This window comes from Odontomachus brunneus, unplaced genomic scaffold, assembly GCF_010583005.1.
Source record: "Odontomachus brunneus isolate Ranch 3 - 2012 unplaced genomic scaffold, Obru_v1 Obru_scaffold_042, whole genome shotgun sequence".
In the NCBI taxonomy this organism is placed as follows: Eukaryota; Metazoa; Arthropoda; class Insecta; order Hymenoptera; family Formicidae; genus Odontomachus; species Odontomachus brunneus.
The window spans coordinates 224,309-246,627 of NW_022639492.1; the positions used below are offsets into that span (position 1 = coordinate 224,309).

The window sequence follows — 22,319 nt, forward strand, 5'->3', positions numbered from 1 at the left end:
TATATATATATATATATATATATATATATATATATATATATATATATATATATATATATATATACCCCTGCATAAATATCTTTTATTTCTAAAATATTTTTTCTGTCAGTGCTTAAACTTTTAAAAGAACTATAAAAATGTTTAAAAAGTGCAAATTTGCATGAAAAAAAGTTTGTTTGAATTCAGCAATTTTCTGATAAAATATGAATTTGAGAAATTCCGATTGAAGTTACCAAGAAATTCTGTTGAAATTAACACGATTCTTGATTAACTTGAACAAAATTCTGATTTGAGGTAAGATCAGAATTCTGATTCTGAGGTAAGTTCAATTGGAATTTTACGATTCATTCATATTTCACCAAAAATTGGTTAGTTCAACTAAATTATTTTTTCTCTGTGTTTGTAGATTTTGATTTTATTATACTTCTTTCTTATAGCTGAAGCTTTTCTATATTTCTGAAAAGGATATTGATTTTCAATAAAGTTATGTAGTTAAAAATTGTTTAGATCTAGATTGTACTATATGTCCCAAAAAATGTGATTATACGCGAAAGGTTGATAATTAAAAACAAAAATTTAGTAAAATAAATTTCAATCATAAGATGTAATAATGAAAATTATTATTCAAATTCATTATTAAAATTCTCTAGATGGAGATATTAGATGAAAGCTCTCATTTAAGAGTAGAGACATTCTCGTCTCGTTTTTGTCCTGCGAAAAAACGTATGAAAAATGTAATTGTGGACAGTTAATGAAAACAAACGTTTAATAAATCCAAATTATAAAATTTAATAATAATAGTTATTATTAAAATCCACTCTGGATGGAAACCTCTGGCGAGAGCTCGAAAATGTTCCCGTCGCGTTTTTGTCTCGCCAAGGTATTATATATCCCAAAATCGTGATTATGTGCACAGTCTCAATAAATGAAAATCAAAATTTAATGAATCTCTATTATAAAACTTGGTAATGAAAATTATTATTAAAATCCATTTTAGATGGAGATTTCTGGCGAGAGCTTTCGGAAAAATTTCCGTAACGTTTTTATCCCACGAATGTACTGTATGTTCCAAAAAACATGATTGTACGCGGAGAGTTAATAAATAAAAACAAAAATTTAATAAATCTTGATTATAAAATTCAATAATAAAAATTATTATTAATATCCCATTCTAGATGGAGATCTCGGATAAGCGCTCCCGTCGCGTCTTTATCCCGCGAAAGCATTGTATGTTCCAAAAAACGAGATTTTCCACGGGGAGTTGATAAAAGAAAACAAAAGTCTAATAAATCAATAATAAAACAATTATAAAAAATTTAATAGTAAAAATTACTATTAAAGCTCACTGTAGATGAAGACTTCGCGAGCGAGAGTTCAGGGTTGTTTCCGTCGCGTTTTTGTCCTGCGAAAGGAAGTGGCGCTCGGACAAATCCAGGACACCCGGTGTATACAGCTGCCGCCCATTCGCCGTGGCCTGTATGTACTTAAGCGTTGGCGTTAGCCATATCACACGCGCACACGCCATATACTATCCAACTAAGTTAGCCCCGAGTATCTGCTGGGCGGTCCGGCATATGGGTCCCTCGTTTGAGAGATCGCATCTTCTCTCGCCGGCGAGAGAGCGAGAGGCGATAGTCGATAGCAGCCGATACCGAGTAGCCGATGCTATCGTGATGTTATTACCGGCGAGCTCTGCACGTCGGCCCGATACGCTTTTCCCGCCTTCCTCTCCCCGCTGAGAACGGAACCGTGGCTTTGCAACCTGCTCAGAAGGCGCGCGATTAACGATTGTCGCCATTGCATCGGCGCGCCGGATGTAAAGCGAGAGAATAAATCGATTCTGGTGGTGGCGGAAGGACGAGGGTAACAGGGGTCGTATGACGGGGAATAGGGGATGCTCGGGCAGCGCGATCACACGCAGAGAACTTTTGTCGATATAAATATTCATCAATCGAAGAAGTGCCATAATAGTCTCGCGCGGCTAGCAGAAAAATATATAGTAGTAAAAATTATGTTAAAATGATATATTTTTTTAGAGTGTCTTTTGCAAAAATGGACTGTATTGAAATGGCTGTTATGCAACAATAATCCAATCCATGTGGATTACGTTCCGAGAAAAATGAGATTGAAAATTTGATGTATGATTTAGAAAGTATGATTTAGATAGTAGTTAAGATGCTATCTGCACTGAGGTTTTTCACAATCGTTCAAGAAGTCAAGCATGGTTTTCTTCTTCAGTATTTATTGATAAGTATTTATTGATAAGCTTGACCCTACTAAAAAATTAGTAAAAAAGACAACTAGTAAAAAATAGCATAACTAATATAACTGCTTTTTAATCAATTGTAAAGCCCATAAAGCTTAGAACCTTTTGTTTTATCTAGGAAGATACAATGGTCTACCAATTGCTAAAACAAAAATTCAAAAATCATGATTTTGTGGGGTAGAACGTTCTAATGGAAAAACTCTAGCCACTTGTAGTATAAATTACTATAGAAACAGTACATTTCTACCTGGTATACGATATCTACTTGGTACACGATATCTACTTGATATACGATATCTATGTGATATATGATATTAAACATATTCAGATAAGATAAAAGTAGCAACGTATTTAACGCCAATGCCTGGACACATGCCTAATCTTGGATATTTTTATCGTTTTAATCTTTAAATACAAATATTTAAATCTTAAATATAATATAAAAAAAAAATATATATATATATGTATACATCGAATATATAAATAAATTCTATATTGAAAGTTTATATATTTAAATATTCGTATTTAAGGATTAAAGTAATAAGAATGTTCAGGGATATCTAATTCTGGACATTCTTATTGTGTTTATCTTTACATATGAATATTTATAAATTTAGAACGTAGAATATATGTAAAGATATCGAATATATATGTTATTCTATATTCTATATATTCAAATCAAAATACAAATATTCAATCAAATCAAAATAAATATGTATTAATAACACATTATTCTATATAAGATCCTAGACCTCCATTCTCAAACTTCGCGAGAGTGAATTGAGGTGAACAAAAAGTCCCATACCGTTTTGCGATATTTTTTTAAAATACGAATATTAAACTTTCAAAATGTATATTTAAAAAGCAGTATTTAAGAGCTCTTCCGATATATAAGTATATATACAAATATGAATATTTAAACTTTCTATTTATACATATATTCTGTGTTGAAAGTTCAAACATTCGTATTTAAAAATCAAAACAAGGAGCATGTCCAGAGTTAGGTGCCAGTATTATTAGCGTCCAGGGTGCTTTTACCTTAATGCCACATAATGGCCAGCGTCGCCATAACAGTCACGAATGAAGACGTTATTTCAGTGTAAACGACGCAGTTCGTACTTTTTTTTCACTCGTGAACCTCATCAACGCGAAACAAAGTTCCAAACCGCTCCTGTTTCCCCTCGTCTCGATTATCCGCACGGACACCCGTCATGAAATAATATCGAACGTCCAACGAGAGCGCCGAGTAGCGGCGTGTACGCGTCTCCTTTTTACGCACGCGGATAAACCGAATTTACGAGCACCGAGAGTAGAATGACAATTTGTAGTCTCGCCGATACGATTCGGCTTATTTCCCTGCGGATTTTCCGCGGTTGCAACTTATCCGTTTCCGACGCGTTCCACGCCGACGCGGCGAATAACCCGCGGCTTACACAGAACGTGATATTTACGAACTTCTCGGATATCTTTCCGGATGTAACCCGGTCGTACGGTTGCGCTCTTGCGCAAATGCGATCTTGTATAAATAATATCACAAATAATATACGCGTCGTGTGATCCTACACTGAGAGAAATTATTCGATAAGGAATTAACAAACGGATATTTCCGATCAAAATACCGATGAATTTTTGTATTTGATCAAAAATTATTCGATGAGAAATATAATTCATAATTCATAATTTTTTCATCGGTTTATCTGATAAAATGCTATTATGGTCGGAAATATTCGATTAAATTTAATCCGATACTCCGATCGAATAAAAAAATTTATCGGTATTTTGATCGTTTGTTAATTTTTGTATCGGATAATTCCTTTCATATAAAATAATATATTGGTTCCACGGAAATATGTGTACCAGTATACTGTGCATCTTACAATTTATCTCGCACAAACGTTACTTGTCATCCCATTCGATTAGTAATGATTTTGTTCCAATTATTTAACCTTAATGCCACATAATGGCGAGCGTCGTTATAACAGTCACGAATGAAAACGTTATTACTTATATTATACTTATATTATACTTATATTATTTCTATTATAGTTCAATGTTATAACTTTTTTACTGAACATCAAGGAAAAACGTTTCAAAATAAACACTTCAGAAAAGCTAAATCTAACATAACGAAATCGACGAATAAAGCCGAGTCGAAATTTTTATTCTACTTTCAGCCTTATTATTTCATTCAATATCTATTTTGATATTCTGAAGCCTACATTAACCTTTTTTTTTATTCTGTTTTACCTACTCGAGTCGAAATTTTGATCCTACTTTCAACCTCACTATTCCATTCAACACCTACTTTGACATTAAAGAAAGTGAACAGAGAAATTTCGGACATCATCAGAGTCAAAATAGGAGTAAATTGTATCATTAGAATGAAACTTACATTGCTAATTTAGCTTCTATTGCGTTGTAGAATTCAAGATTTAACATAAAGCCAAAATGTCGACTCGGATATATATATATATATATATATATATATATATATATATATATATATATAAAATATTGATTTCGTGTCAGATTATGTTAGATTTGTCATTTCTGAAGTGTTTTATTTTAAAATATATTTTCTTAGTTTTTAATAAAAAAGTTATAAAACTAAACTATAATATACATTAACTAATTGGAACAAAATTATCGTCGAGATACTATTAAAAATGACTTATTTCGATGCCTTTAAAACGAATTTTGACTTTCTCACGGGTTTAGATGGATAAAAATGTTACCATTATATTCAGAGATCCAAGAAATGTAAGATTACATGTACAACTTACGTTACACTTTTCAGGTCAAAATCGACCCATTTTACCCATCGTCCTTTACATTATTGCGCGGGGTTCTCGCATCCCCAGTCGCAAATTCACACGCGTCTCTATTTCGAGGGTTTCTTCCGGGAGCTTTTCGCGCGAGCCGTCATTCATGCTCTCGCAGGTGACTTATATTTATATGAGAAATACGGTATGCAAGCGGCAAAATGAAGGCTGTCAGTCGCAAGAGGCGTCCCGGAATGAATTTATCGTGGAAAAGTAAATGGCGGGAGGAAACGGGACGAAGGACGCGGACGGACGAGCGAGGTCGAGCCGAGAAAGATCGTCGAGTGACCCTTTTTTCCTCGCTCTCTCTCGAGGCATGCAGATGTCAGAGGAAGGAAAAGGACGACAGAGAAATTAAAGTGGACACCGGCGGGAATTTCCACGGCGCGGAGCGCGAGGGAGATGGAATTTCCAGCGACCCTCCGAGCGCCATACTGCATTCGTGATTATTAAGTTCGCAGCCACCGCCACCGTCGCCGCCGCCGCCGCCATCGTCGTCGTCTCGCTGTTACCGTAGGATGGAAATTTTTACAGAACGCTACTTGTTGTCGCGCGTTGCTGAAAAAGTCAAACAGAACATGCACATTTTCTGCAGAGTTTTCAGAGATCTTTTTTTGCTCGTGCTGTTGCGGAAACGCGCGAAAAAAAGGGAACAAGTTTAATTTCACGTAAGAGCGTTTCCTCGCGACCAACGTTCTTCAGCATGCCGACGGAAGATCGCTGTGTGAGAGAGAGAGAGAGAGAGAGAGAGAGAGAGAGAAGGAGGAGAAATGGGAAGGGTGATTTCTTTAACCGAAGCCCAAGAGAGAGCCTGTGAAAGAATAAAAGTGAAGCAGATAAATAAAACAACTAGACTCGTGCCCTAAGAATTTCCTCGGCTTGTTCGAGCAGAAACGATGGCGATATAGTAATTATCAAGTTTGTCCTTCCGGACGGCGGAAGTAAGATGGATAGGCCACGAACGAGGCGAAATAAACCATAGGAGAAAGAGAGATAGAGTGGCAAAGAAGCAGAGAGCGAGAGAATCGAGAAAGAGAGAGAGGGGGAGAGAGAGAAGGAGAGAGAGGGAGGGAGAAAGGGATAAACGGAGTTGGAGGAAGAAACGAAGGTGGATGCGAGGGACAGATAGGGTGAAAATGGTGGAGAAGTAGATGGAACGACGTAAGAAGACTACGGAATGATGCAGTAGCTGCGCATTACCGGAAGCGGCGGCGGCGGCGGCCGCCACTCGAATTTATGAAATTGCAATTCCGGCCCCTCGTTGCATCGCGTCGGAGCAATTTGTCTCGCGACGTACGGAGAGGTAAAATAATCCAATCCCTCCTCTTTCCCGGCTTTTTGCCTCCCCCTTTGGCCCTCCGACCGCGCGTCCCGGCGCGGAATAGTCCGTTATAATTGCCGCGACTCGAGTCACGTAGAGTGCTATCGATTTTCGCCCCGAGCCGCGACAATCCGTGAAGACAATCGCGATTTCCGTCGCGCGCGCGTGCAGCATTATTCCCAGTGGTTATTAGCGTGTGCGCGCATGTTGCGGAGTGATATCGGATTTAATCCGGAGGAGAAAGTGATACCGGCAGCGACGGTGTCACGAGTGTACTTCAATAACACCCCAAAAATGGAATCTTATCCTCCGCGGAATCCTTTAATATTCCCTACGATCCTGTTGATCGTATATTTTCTTTTGTAATAAACAAAATACGATCGTGCAGCAACGTGGCTATCTTGCTCTGGTGTCAGGTTTAGTTGCCTAGTAATACGAAATAAAGAAGACCACATATAAAATATGTATCCTAATTAGTACTTCCAGAGTCTCCGCTTGAGGTCACCCCGCAGCCCTTCCGCCGGCCTTTAATTATGGGCCAATTTCACACTTCGTCCACCTATATGCACTATTTCAATAATTTTATGAATGAAAATTGCATTTATTATTAGAAACAGTATATCACTTGCAAGATATTTCATTTTAGCTAGTAATACATCACTTATTCAGTTACGGTGGAGAATTTTAGAAATATATTAGAATAGGAAATTTCAAAAGACTAAAAAATTTACTTTGCTATCAGTCCTTTTTTCTATTTCCTAACCAATATTGTTCCGTTAATATTATTCCGTAATATTATTCCAATTTTAATGAAACTCAGGGAAAAATATTTATGTTTTAAAAGGACCATTTCGCGATTTGGTACTATTCTTCTCAAGATAAATATTAAAAAAAGCAAACCCGAGTCAACATAGCCCTGGACCCATATAAACCCGGTTTCCCCTATGTTATCGCCAAACAGCCTATATAAAAGTCAGTCCGTTTAAGGAAAGATGGATGATATCAGCAGGTCGCCGATTTCGCGGGCGAAAGAAAGCGAAGACTCGTGGAACGCTTACGAACGTCCGCGCGCCGTTCGTTAACGCCAAATACTCGAGATAGCGAGTAGCATCTCATTAACCCGATTCCCGCCACCTCGGCCACCTCAATACTTCCATAACGGCTCTTATTGCATAACTCGGGCCGCGCACTTAGCATTCCGTTACCTAGGTACCTACGCCGTTAGATACAGAGTGTTATCAAACGTACAGTGGCGTCGCGGCTATTGATAGTAATATATGCGACGCACGTAATAACGTTTTATTATTGATGAGTAGCGGCAACAGGATAAATGGTAAGGGGGATGAATATTAAATCGATGGGCCGCGAGCGACATGAAACACTTATCAGAGCCGCGTATTATTCCCTAGATCCTGGCTATCCCGTGTGAAATTACAGTACGGACGGACAAAAGTAAATAGCATGTCGATGACGCGCAGTGGTGTTATGATACTGATGGTGCGCGTAACACGACGATAACGCGCGGACACGTGCGGATAAAAACGCGACGGGAACGCTAATTCGCGCCGGTTATTTTCGATCGGCGCGTGAGGAAAAGCGCATTCCCGCGAAGAGAGATGCGGCGAACGAACGAGTGCGCGGGGCGAGGCGGAGTGGCCACTCAACGTGAAACGAGAGGACACGCGGCACGTGCTGCTGTTTAAGCTTAAATAAAGCGACACGGGTGTGTCGTCCGACACGCGGTGAGTTTCGAGTTTCTAATGTGGGCCACCAAACCAGAAGGAGAGGATCTACTCTCCCTCCTTGGTTCCTCCGCAAACGCGCGCACGACAAAAGCGCTCCCATTTCCGAGAGAGCGGGATTGTCGAAGAATGTCGTTTCCAGCCATGAATATTCCCGCATAGAAAAGTTCTTGAGATCTAATCGGGTCCATCAATTTGATTTCCTATAAATAATCATACATTCTAAAATACATCATATATTATATTTATGTGGAAATTTCCTTAAACGTTATTCAATATATTATGTATTCCAATTAAATTATCCAAACCTATTCTAAGTAGATGTATCGTATTACAGTATCAATTGGCAATCTTATTCTTATCGCAACTATAGAAAATCTTCTGTGATTTAATTAAGATTTAATCTATTTTGGTTTTGATAAAATAATTTAAAAGTTGCAATTCTAAGTGAAAAAGATTTTCCCCATATTTATTTCTGGTCCTCATTTTGCATTTTGCATCCTACTTTTATCACAAGTATAGAAACATTTCTGGGTTTTAATTGGGATTTAATCTATTCTGATTTTTACTAAATAATTAAAGTTTCTGAAATTATGTGGAATTATGTTTCCCTAAATGTCATTCAGTATATTATGCATTCCAATTAAATTATCCAAATCTGTCCTAAATAGATGTATTGCATTACAGTATCAATTGGTAATTTCATTCTTATCCTGACTATTGAAAATTTTCTGTGATTTAATCTATTTTGATTTTGATAAAATAATTGAAAAGTTGCAATTCTAAGTGAAAAAGATTTTCCCCATATTTATTTCTGGTTTTGCTTCATTTTACATTAGAATTAAACAAATTATATGTTGACTTTTCATACCATTTCATTATTTAAAATAAAACTCAAAGTATTTTAATAATATTTCATTTTTTATTCTATTGAATACAATAGTTTATATAAGAATAATATTCTTAATTTGATATCGACGTTATTGATTATAAAAGGTACGAGTTCCCATAATATTTCAGTCTCAATAGAGGAGCCACGTTTGACACATACAAAAATGGAATCATCCCGATTGGTATCATAGTGGAATATTCAATTGTAGAGCAAATTTGATTGTATATTACAATATAGTATATCTGGGAAAGTCTTGAGAAGTTTCTCTGCGCGGATTCCTCTAAGTACAAAATTTGAATCCCGAACAAAACAATTGTATAACAATCATATATCAATATCTCTCGTCTTCGTTGAAAGATATCGGAAATAACTGTTGGCGGGGGATTGCAGGACTGCAATTTTCATAATGTATATTTCTCCCTCGGCGCAGCGCTGCAAGTTCGAATAAATAATCCGGAGGAGATTGGCGAGGCCGATGTAACTCTCGGGAACTCGCTTTTGCTTTTCCTCTACTCACACGAAAGTAACAAAGTTGGGAGCATCACAGATGGCTCCAGCCGGCTATTATTTTCTTTTTTCAGTTGCATATTTTTCTAGTAGGGCGATAAAGGGTAGATATAAGGTGAGCGCGCAGTTTCCTCAGCTATCTCGCCGATTCCGCCGCTTCCGCGTCGAAAATATTGCACAAAGCCTCTTGATCATCCCTTCGACCAGGAGATCACGACTGAAAGGGATGAAAGAGGAGAACGTTGCGTCCTTCTTCTCCTTTTCTTCGCGCAAAAATGGGTTCTCGCCACCCTCTTCGTCGTGCATCAGCTCGACAGCAAACGCTCGACACGGTCGACTAAGCCAAGGATACTTCCGCCAGCTGAATCATTCACGTCGAAGACAAATTTTCAGACAGGCCCGTCATGAATGAAAACGTCTGGATCCCGTGGAAATCAAAGTCGCGACTCGAGGGCGAAACTGACGGATTCAACGCAGCGACCGCGCGGGACTAACGCGAGAGTGCGCGCCGGAAACGCGTCGGAAGTCAAACGAGAAATTTAGTTACTCCCGCCACGCCTCGGTGAACCGCGCCATGTTCCCGGCCATGCAGAGTGCTTCAGGAGGAAAGGTCAATACTCTGGGATATTATTCTCATAATATCGGTCCTTACAAGCAAAAAGTTTCCTACGAATATGTATTCTATAGTATTATATATTGAACGGTTGGCGAGATAAAGCTGTTTGAATATATTATTGTAAAATTGTTGACAAAAAGAGGTTATGTACTATTTCTATTATTTATTACTCAAATGATCATATTGTTTCAGTGTACACGCGAAAAGTGTATACATGTCCTGCTAAATTACACAAAAGATGCTATTGGCTGCCCGAGTCGAAATTTTAGCTCTACTTTCTCTCTCTTTCTTGACCAGAATTTTCTAATATCTGTATATTCTGAAAGGCTAGTGCATGTTTAATACACTGAAGAGACTGAAGTTTTACTTAGCACTTCTAAATGGCAGAAAACGCACAAAACGCCACTTACAAGTTCTAGAGAAGACCTTTTAGCAAAGTTAGTAGTTTAAAAAGGACCAAAAAAAGTTGATATAGAGTATCAGAATATCAAAGTAGGCGTTATTAAGGTTGCAAGCAAGATCAAATCTTGAATCGGATGCATAAAAGAAGAACGTCAAAGTAAACTTAAAGAAGTCACCCGCTATTTCCTCATACAAGTTGCAAAGCGCATTGATGTTGACGATACACACTCAAGGAAATGGTCTTGCAGTCATAGCAAAAATTATTAAGATACGAGAAAGTAGCTAAGATGGATAAATGAATAGCAAACACTGCGATATCGTATATGTTTTGTATTTAATCAATGTAGATGACAGAGACAGAATTTCTATCTAAATTATTTGTGAAATTTAACAGGAAACTCTCTCTGTGGCGTTCATCTAGATTAAAACCAGTCACATTCTTTATAAAAATTGACTATAGACAAAAAGGATTAGCTGCGAGAGACAAACAAATGTGTAATCCTCACATCCACCTACATTTGCTTGCAAATGTTGCAGATGAATGTTGATATTGTAAATTCTACGTAGTACAGACAATATTTTAGCAGATACAAAAAGTGGCGATAAATTTTAACTGTGACATTTAGAGTTCTAATTTAAAAACATTTTTTAAATATGAAATTCTCGAAAAAGTATTATAACCGATAACAATCTGCTTGAATAACAAATATTATAAACAGTACATAATATCTTTTTTCACCAATAATTTTGTAAGTGTACAATCAAACACCTTTATCTTAGCAATTATTTGATAGTTGGAGGCGTGTTAGTATGAATTTTTTGCTCATAAGGACCGGTATTGTACTTACTGCCTTTCAGAATATTGACCCTTCCTCCTGAATCACTCTATATATGTATTTCCGAGGGTTCCAGTGCGCGCGCGCGCCGCGTGGAAATAAATATTTTCTCGCGGCCGCGCGCGTATCGGTACCAAGTGTTTGCGCGAGAAATTTCCCCGCTAATTGAATATTCTAACGCTCAATTAAGCAGAGAATCATAATAGAGTAATTTAATTTAATAGGGTAACATGGCGCGCGGGCGCGCTGCTTCCTCTCTCTATCTGTCTGTCCATCCGTCTCTCTCGCGCGCGTTTTGTGGCGAGAGAATTCTGCGTTATTAATAGAAAACGCATTCCCGGAGACGCGCGACTACGGGGGCAACCCCATGCTGTTTCGCGCTCGCTCCCGAAGAGGCGGCGGCGGGTAGCTACGACAGCGTCGCGATCAGTTACGCGTAATCACTGCGCGAATAATAAACAGATGCAACAAAGTGGCGCGCTCGCGCCGGCATTGAGGCACGAGGCATTGAGGCACGACCCATCAGTTACCGCGTTCAGCTAACGCGACTAATTGTACGTTGCGGGGATGAGCGCGAGCAACAATGCGCTTGCGAGCTCACGTTACAATATGGCGCTTCGGCGCTCGATGAGCGCGACTTACGTAACACTGCTGTTTATGCGCCAAGACACTGCTATTTCCTGCACAAGACCTCTCCTGCGGAGATCACGTTTATATCCGAAAGGACGAGACGCGCGCGCCTCGTAGTTCTCGAAAACAATTAAATTACCGCCGCGTTACACACATCGTCGACGAGTTGGGAAGCCAAGCTTGAAATTGTTACAGCGATCTTCAGCCCTTTTGGCGAGCGCGTCGCGTATTTCGTGGATGTCGAGCGTAAATACAGACAAACATTATCAAAATCTTCTGCTAAGAAAGCGAATGCTCAATTTATTTTCCACTAGAACATTACAGGTGCGCTCTCCGCGCGCACTATTTAGCATCTTTGTCATTATAATGATCTTTTAAATTACCTTATAAAATTACTTTATTCTTACCCTTATTTTTGCCTAAATAATATGCTTCTCTCTTTGTCTGCTCTTTCTTTTTCCTCTTTCTCTTCTACTCTCTATTCTTCTATTTTTATAATTTATATCTCTTTTGTATTCTTTTCTTTATGAGCTAACCAACGATGATAGTTATTTGCCTGATAATTTGACAGGCGCAAACGACACGAAGTAAGCTACAGCCCACATAAAGTGAGCTAAGCGAGACAGCCAATCAGCATCGCGGAAAAGAGGCTTCAACGCTTCGATACAAAATAAAATATGTGTAGATTATATCAAAGTATATGTGTAGATATATATAGATATATAGATATATATAGATATATAGATAAGTATATGTGTAGATTAAATCAAACTGTACAAAATTTCCTCTACTATTTTGCAAATAATCGTGTAAATTTATTAATTAAAGAAGATTGAGATAAATGATCATTCTAAGTGAGCTGAGATGGCGACGCCATTACGGTCATCGTGGCGTTGTCATAAGTTTATAGATTAAGTTAAACTGAATAAAAAACAGTCCTCTACCATTTTGCCATATTAAATTTTATTAAGGGGATTTTTTAAGCAATGGTTATTTTCTGCAAAGAATATTTTCTTGATAATAGTCTTAAACTCTAAAATATTACGCTCATTACGCGAAAACCATCATATACGCGAAAAAAGAACATCAGTTTTTCGCCAAGACACTAGCCAGGAATTCCAGTTTCTAGGCTAGTTTCTGGCTAGTTTAAGTGACATTTATTTCGTAACAATAACTGTACTGTAAAACTAGTCAATTTTTAACTAGTTTTTTAGTCACTTCTTTCTAATAGAATTTCTTTTTGTACAAAATTCTCTTTTATCGATAAAAGAGTCTCTAAATGCTTATGAGCCAAGAAGGTATATAAGTCACATTTAAACTTTTATCTACTTTTATCGATAAAAGAGAACTGAAGATAAGACCTTGTGTATTTTTCTGCGTGAAATGACGTCGAAAGTGCAACATGGGCAATCTTCTCTCTCTGCCTCTCTCTCTCTCTCTCTCTCTCTTTGATACACACACACATACACATATACTTTAGTACATCTCACGAGTCCGCTCTGTCGAACCGGAACGGTGCCTGGGATTCGTTTGCACGGAAGTAAGTCGCGAGAATTATTCGCGTGTATCGCTCGTTCGCAATTTCCTGCGTAGGCCCAGTTGACTGACATGGAGGCTCAGGGTGGTGGCCCGAAGAGTGCACTCGCGTTTCATTATCGGCAACATCGGTGTGTCTCGGTGTCGTTTGTCGTACACGTGGCAGCAGAACGCACGAGAGTGAGACACAAAGAGAACGCGTCCCGGCAACGTCTTTCGCTGGTAGTCGAGATAATTATAGGCGCGGATGCATAATTCCGCGCGCGTTAAGCTTATATTCATCCGTCACGCTCCGAAAAGGTTCACTGCACTCGGGTCTACATCGACGGCTTACCGGGGCCGTACGATTCGACATACCAAGACGGTCTAACGAGAACACGCTGCCGTTCTGATCTCTTCATAGATAGACAGGTGCACGTGAATTTGGCAGCAACTTTATTACTCGATCTGTGAAGGTTGCGTTCTTTATGAATAATTTATACGGCACTTATCATACGAAATGACGAAATAGAGATATGAAAAAAATACGATTAAAATTATCAAATTCGAGTGCGACTTTTAGTAAATTTCTTGTCATACAAATACAGGCTAACGATTATATAAAACTCTCGTATCATATAAAACTATGTGTAGATTAAACCAAACTGTAAAGTTCCTGTACTATTTTGCAAATAACCGCGTAAATTTATTAATTAAAGAAGATTGAGATGAATGATCACGTCGAAGTGAGCGATGGCGACGTCATCATGGTCATTGTGACGTTGTCCTGAGTTTATAGATTAAGTTAAACTGAATAAAAAACGGTTCTCTACCATTTTGCCACATATATTTAACTACGTAGATTTTTGAGTTATTAACTGAAGAAGATTTGAAGACGGTCACACGTAATCATTTGGCAATCATTTGGCAATTAAAGATGCATTGAAAGCCCGTATGATGGCGCACCCGTCAACATGTTTTGTGTTCAGTTTTATCTATAAATCTGCACACGTGCGTTTAACCATCTTGTGTGTCAAATACTCTATATATTTGATTGAAAAATATAATAAAAAAGATTATAAAAGGTAATAAAAGATTATATACAATATATAAAAAATAATAAAAAAAGTTATAAAGTTTCCAACACGATAATGGATTTATGATGTTTATGATATAAAAATTATATGTTTATTTATGATGTTTATGATATAAAACAATCGATGATAACAACTTTATAACTTTCTATAATAGAAATTGATGAAACGAATATACTATGTATTGAATCATAATCATAAAATTTACAAATCAATAAATGAAATTAAATTTCCAATCAGTAATCATTAAATTTACATCATACAATAAGATAAACTTTTAAAAAGTCATAGAAGCGCCAACAAATTTATTGAATAAATATGATATTAAATATGATATGAAACAGTCGATGATAACAACTTTATAATTCTCTATAATGGAAATTGATGAAACGAATATACTATGTATTGAATCATAATCATAAAATTTACAAATCAATAAATGAAATTAAATTTCCAATCAATAATCATTAAATGTACATCATACAATAAGGTAAACTTTTAAAAAGTCATAGAAGCGCCAACAAATTTATTGAAAGTTACATTTTAGATTTTTATATTTCATTTTATTGTTTCAAACAAATTTTCATTACTTCTTCGTATTTCTATCTCGACATTCTATGTGATAAATATAAATGAACATTATATAAACTACTCATTGGAGACGCAACAGGAAAAAATATTTTTTCCCTCGCAGTCAAACTTTTCGCCGAATGAAACGTTTTTCTATAAAGTGAGCCCAGTAAACAGTTCGTAGCAACGGCAGGAATACGATCTAGGTACATGATTTTGACTTTGCTAAAGGAAGAAGAAAAAGAGAAGAAGAAATATAAAAGCGTGAAATGAGTGTATGAGGATGTGTCAATATGTGATCCGAAAAATTGGAAGGATTCATTTCCAAGAGAGAAAAGCAATCGATTTAATTCTATGAGCAATTGGAGAAAATCACAATATCTCGGTTCGCAAATATAATTTGTATTTTTTTCGGATTACCGCTCCAAGTCTTGTCGTAGATAGAGATTTAATTCGCATTAATTATCGGGATATAAATCAGCAACTGTTGCTGTCAAATTTATCTACACTTATCTATCTAGATCCATTTATATTCGCGATAAATTTTTATTATCGATTTATAAAAATTTATAAATTGTCTATCTCTGGGTTGCTGTCAAATTCATTTACACTTACCTGTTTAAATCCATTTATATTCGCGATTAGGATCATGATAATTAATACGAGTTTTCTCTATCTACGCCGAGACTTCGAGCGGCAATCCGAAAAAAACACAAAATGTTCGCGAACCGGAGATATTGTGATTTTCTCCAATCGCTCATAGAATTGAATCAATTGCTTTTCTTTCTCGGGGAATAATGAATTCTTCCAATTTTTCGGATCACATACTCGCGTCCTCCTACACTCATTTCATGCTTTTATTTCTTCTTCCTCTCTTTTTCTTCTTTCTTTAGGAAAGCCAACGTCACATATCTAGATCATATCCCTGCCGTTGCTACTTAGAACTGTTTGCTGGGCTCACTTTGCAGAAAAACGTTTCATCCAGCGAAACGCTTAACTGCGAGGAAAAAAAATATTTTTGCGTCTCTATTTTCGTGCTCTTATATAAGATACGGCAATGAGAAAAAAGAAAAACCTTCAAAATGAGTGCACAACGACGCTTTATAAACTTTTCATGCCGGTGTGCTCGTGAATTTTGCAGTAAAAATATTTATCGCGCGAGCGTTTGACTCGTACTCTAATAATCCGACGGCGTCCTGCAGCGCGATGTAAAGCAAACCGTTACGTAACTGTGTAAAATCTTTATCCCCGATAAATAATAGTTGAAAAATCGTATCCTAGTGAAAATTGTACAATCTGTATGAAAAGCAAATTGCCTGCGAATCTTGCGCTAACATGCGTTAAAACCAAAAACGAAGATCTACTGTATAAAATCTTCTCAACAGTGTGCGTGAAAACTTATTAACGCGAAGAAAGGATACGATAGAGTTAACAACAATCTCTCTTGAAGTAAATCAATAAAAATGTTTCCGATTAAATTAGTAAAAAAGTATTTCATACAGTGAATTTCAGTGAATGTTCGTTGATTTTACTAGCACTTTATCACTGCTCCACCTTATATCTCACTAATTTTGATCAGTGGAAGGGAGCAAAATTTTACTACAAATCTGCAGTACACAAATTCGTTACGCGCTACGCCAAATCTAACTTTCTGCGTTCGTGGCGGTGGAATTAACGGCTTCCATGCGCCTTGCGTGCGATGACACCGTTCGTGTTTGCAAACTGACGACTGTTTCCATTAATAATGGGAACTAACTAATCCTTTCAGTGAGATTTTATTGATTACGATACTGTATACAGACAGAAAAAATATAAAAAAAAAAATATTTATTTAGTCGATGGAGAGGACCGGATCTCGTGTGTCCCAAAGGTATATTGTTTTTTTAATATTTATCTTAAAAGGAACAGTGCATATAAAATCGGAATGTTCCTTTTAGAATATATATATATATATATATATATATATATATATATATATATATATATATATTCTAAACCTGAGCCGTCTAAATTTGAGTTTCATTAAAATCGAAATAATGTTACAATTAGAAAGTAGAAAGAACTAATTTAGTAATAGTAAAGTTAATTTTCGAACCTCTCGAAATTTTGTATTAATATTCTTAATCGTGAGTGAATAAAGCTAAACAACGTGTTGAATTAAATGTATGATATATTATTGCAGATAATAAAAGCAATTTTCATTCATAAAATTATTGAAATCAAATAATATAGGCGGGCAAGATAAAGTTGGCTTATAATTAACGAGGGCCTGTACGGAAGGCTGAGCAAACCTCTCGTTAGTTGGAGATTTTGGAACTACTAATCAGGATATATATTTTATGCATAACCTTTTTTCCTTTTACCCTACGCTACTGTGCAACTGGTAGCAGAGCAAGATGACCACCTTATTGCATGTTTATATTACTGTATATTTGGTAATTACAAAATAAAATGTAAGTTAACAGGATTATGGCAAGCATTAACACGCAAAAAGAAGCTCCCTCTATTATGTTTGTATGATCAGTCACTACAATTAGTTGTTCAAGAAATTGTAACTTCGAAATTCTGTAATACGGGGCATCTCTCTGATCTCTCTTACTAATAACATATTTATATAACATATTTATTTATTTAATTTATTTATTTAGTTATATTTATTTAAATTCTTTCAGTTTCAGATTTAGTTTTCGTTATGCGCTACGCCAAATCTAACTTTCTGCGTTCGTGGCGGTGGAATTAACGGCTTCTATGCGCCTTGCGTGCGATGACACCGTCCGTGTTTGCAAACTGACGACTGTTTTCATCATAGGAACTAACTAATCTTTTATCTGAATTCTTTCATTCAAATAAACAATTATTTTCATGAAAATTTGAAATATGAAACAAATGTATATTTTCTTATTCGAAAAATATTTTATATTAATACAAGTAAATATATTATTAGTACCCACCTCAAATATAAATATTATTTACTTTTTACATATTTTTTCTGTCGGTGTATTTGTAACAGAACCACCAGTTGTAAATTACAACATTTCAGTGAGAAACGCACTGATTCTCTACTGAGAGAATACAATGTTTCCACCCTCAAGTAGATTATAGGCCCTTGGGGTGGATTTTCAAGGCAGCTTGTGTCAACGAGCTATTTCCCGGTGATTATTGCGACGGTGGCCACTATTATCGTTAGCGCAAATCGTTGTTTTCGGCTGGATGACGCGTGTTTCTACAACGTCGCACGTGACGACGCTCATTTGCAAACAGGTTCGAGAAGCCGGGTGGCTGTCGGGTCAGCATAGAAAGAGACAGCGATAAAAAGAGAAACACAGAGAGAGAGAGAGAGAGAGAGAGAGAGAGAGAGAGAGAGAAAGAAACTGTTCCTACAAGCAGGACGTGTGTGACGGAAGCTCTTGGCTTTTTGAGGATCGCGAACGCAGCTAAATAGCCAATTCACCGCTTTGTCGTGGACGAGGTCCATGCCACAAGGCGCGTTTCAAATGCAAATACCGAGGCTGCCGCGCGCACAAACCTACCGGCTTAACCGTACCGTCGGCGGCAGTAAAGTTTGAGTCCAATAAAAAGGGAAAAGGCAATTTCCTAGTCGCGCGTTGCTCCGCGGTGCCCGCGGAAGCGGAATTTCATAAACAGAGCGCAAAAAGAGAAAGAAGGAAAAAGGAAAGGAAACGAAGGAAACGTAAACCGACGAAGCGCACGAGCGCGTGCGAGGGAAATTATGACGCTCAACGAAACGCTCAGCTTGTCGTGCGTGTGCGACGAATTTCGGGCAAACCCTCTTTCTGTCGAGCAAACGAGAAAGAGAAAGAGAGAGAGAGAGAGAGAGAGAGAGAGAGAGAGAGAGAGAGAGAGAGAATGAACCCAGATATATGTTTATAATTATCACACCGAGACAATGAGACTATCAATGATGAAAAATATACAATTTTTCTAATTACACCCAAAAAAAATAATTTCATCCTTAGTGGAATCTACTTATATTATAAGAATATATTCCTTGAAAAGAGTTTTTCTAAAAATAAAAGAAAAAGTATTTTAACATCCAAACACACACACAAAAAGAACTCTAGCTGCAAGATGCTATTTGTTGTAATCCTATATTCTGCGCGAAAACTTTTACCAAAAGAGAATTTCTCTTCTAATGAGGAGGTATAATAATATAAATTGTGTTGAGAATATTTTCCTTTTGGTTTTAGAAGAATCTTCTTTAATCCATATATATAGAGGAGATTCCGCTAAAAATAAAATTATATAGCACTTTTGCTTCAAAAGTGACATAAGTTAAACATTAAGTTTCCCATAGAAAAGAGAAAAACTATATTCCAACTTCACTAAAAGTTATGGTCTAATCAAAGAATATCGTCAAAAGGAATCTACTCTTAGAAACAAGATCAATTGTCATTTTTATCACATTCGGTTCATAACTTCAATGCATATGTTTATCTAATTCATTTATAGTAATAATTCGGAAATCACATTTTTTTAATTGTGTCACTTTTGAAACAAGAACGCAACATTTTTATCAAGCACACTGAGAGAAAAAGTCTATTTATTCAATAGTCACTAATATATTTCGCTTTCATGAAAAGCTAGTTTTAAGAAAATGTATATGTTCTTATTTGAAAAATAAGAATATATAAGTAAATATAAGTAAAATATCCGATTAATATATTCCAATATTTACTTGTACTGATATATATATTTTAACATTGAGATAGAATTTCTTTCAAATGATAGAATATGTATTTTTCTAAAACAACACAATAGCGTTGCTTTTCATAGCGTTTCAAAAGTAATATTTTATTCCGTTTAAACAAAAGAATATAGATTTAAGTAAATATGTTATTAACAGCCACTGAATAAATATTTTTCTGATATTTTTCCTCAGTGCACATTTATGACAGAAATACACTGCATTGAATGAACCATTAGATTTACATCACGCGATAGTGTTAACTTTTTGTTGCACATACGCGATACATTAATATAATAATGTAAATTTATCGATACAGCAAAAAATTGATTAAAAATTATACTCGGATTTTTACACTACAGATTTTTGTACACACAGCTTTGAGTAAATTTTGAGTAAATTCGACTAAATTTTGAGTTGAGTTGGATTCTCAGAGTAAATCATGATATTTTGTTTTGTATTTCGTTTGTATTTCTACTTCGTCAGTCTGACTAGTAAATATGAGTGACAAATGAACCACTTAGAATGGATGTAACAAACTAATAAAGTCGTTGCCAAATTTATATGCACCTGTCTATCTGAAAAGCGACGAGAATAAACGGCAACTAGAGGGATGTTTCGTTCACGAGTTCAATTCGTTCCTCGATTTACCTCTCTCGTCGGTCGATCGAGAATGACGACCGTTAAAATCCGCAAACGCGGGATTTCAAGCGAGTCGTGTATTTTCCGTGCTCGCCCGTAGCAGCGGCTGCTTTATGCAACAGAAATGTGCGAAATTTCAACGCTGTTTTAATAATTGACCTCCAGTGACATTTCTCGTTTCGGGCGGCTCCGTTCGCTCACGTAATCATTCCAAGCGAGCCGCCCGGCTCGGCTTTTCCGTGCAAACGAGCAATAATGCGGAAATTATGAAACCGCCCTGTGCACATTTCCCCAAGGCCGGGTGTGTGTGTGTGTGTGTATGTGTGTGCGTGCATGCGTACGCGCGCGCGCGTGTATATATGTGTACGATTCTACACACAAAAAGAAAAAATCTGAGACCCGAAACAGCCAATGGGACAAATGAAATGTTTCGTCAATCCCTCGGTTTCTGGCTCTGGCATTGTCGATTTAACGGAAAAATATTCGATATCGCCCGTATTCCGGGTTTGCGTATTTACGCGCGCTGGAGATGAGATAAACTATTTCGAGCATTGCGTAGCAGAAAAAAGAGAGAGAAAGAGAGAGGGGTAGGAGCAGAAGGAGAGAGAGAATTTTAGTGGTATATTCTCGTGGGCTCGCCAATTTTATTATTCGCGCTCAAAGCGACTTGCAACACGACGCGACGCGACGATTGATTAAAACGATAAAAATCATTGGTCGTCTAATATGCGAATTCGGAGGGATATTTTTAAATTTTGCACGACATATCGCGTCAGCGGAACAATCTGATTTATCACGAGGAGGATGAAGTTCTCCACGATTCTCTGCCAGGAGCAACGACCGTGGAGAGAATTCACACCGCGAAAAACACGGAGATAATATTTATGTCGGCTGATGTTGCCCGACATGAGAAAACAACAAAGCGAATTAAAACGCGCGTGTTTTTAATATACCTGGTATAAATGAAATACTCGCTCTCACGAGAGAGAGGAAAAGAGAGATAGAGAGAGGATAGTTTGCGGAGGGTTAGTTCCCAGCCCCTCCTCTTTCTCTCTTTCTCATTCGCTCCATGCAATAGCGTTATAATGTCGCTGATATTACGCGCGATTTAAAAGGACACAATTAAAAGTTAATCGGCCGTATGCGTCGTCGGTTTCAACGGGCGCCGGCCGTAGGCAACGCGGGTCTCACGTCCAAGAAATAAGAGAAAACAAGGAGTGCGCGCGCGTACGGATTATATGGATTTTTCGCGACCTGATTTTGCCTGCTTCCCCGGTGAAATTAAACCGAAGAAATGTAAATTTAATTGCCACACCGCGCGCGCTCCACTCGAGCCTCCCTCGCGGCGAATCTCCGCCGTCGCGGATTTCCGCGGTGCTCGCGGCTCGCAATCAGCGACTCTGAATTCGCGATTTTTGAAATGCGTCGCGCGTGTCTCCTCTCTTTCCCGCATAAAACATTCGAACGAAAAAAATAAAAACGCTCCCGCAGCTATCAACCCTCCTTTTTTTTCCGTGACATCTATTAACATCGATTCCGTCGCATTAAATGTTTTATTCAAGAGAGCGAAAAGAGCGTTTGATTATTCATGCTTTTTTTGACACGTAGATAAGCCCGACATTTTTTTCCGTTGAAATTTTTTTCTCCGTCGCGGTGTACCGCGATATTTCCCGGAAGAGCGTCCCTCACGCAGGGCTGCTACGCTCGCATGACAACAACAAAAACGACATGAAACTGTTTCCAATGTGTATGTGTGTAG

General features: G+C 37.3%; 1 protein-coding gene across 15 annotated transcripts in view; it reads right to left on the bottom strand.

Moving 5' to 3' along the window:
- LOC116844569 (kazrin) overlaps positions 1 to 22,319 on the bottom strand; it is a 315,333-nt gene that overhangs the window by 81,365 nt on the left and 211,649 nt on the right. The window contains exon 1 of one of the 15 annotated variants that reach the window (XM_032816281.1): positions 1,347 to 1,486. The exons of the other annotated variants lie outside the window; for them this stretch is intronic. The gene's annotated coding sequence lies outside the window, so the exon portion shown is untranslated. Of the gene's footprint in view, positions 1 to 1,346; positions 1,487 to 22,319 lie in introns of those variants that run through there. 15 annotated transcript variants of the gene reach the window in all.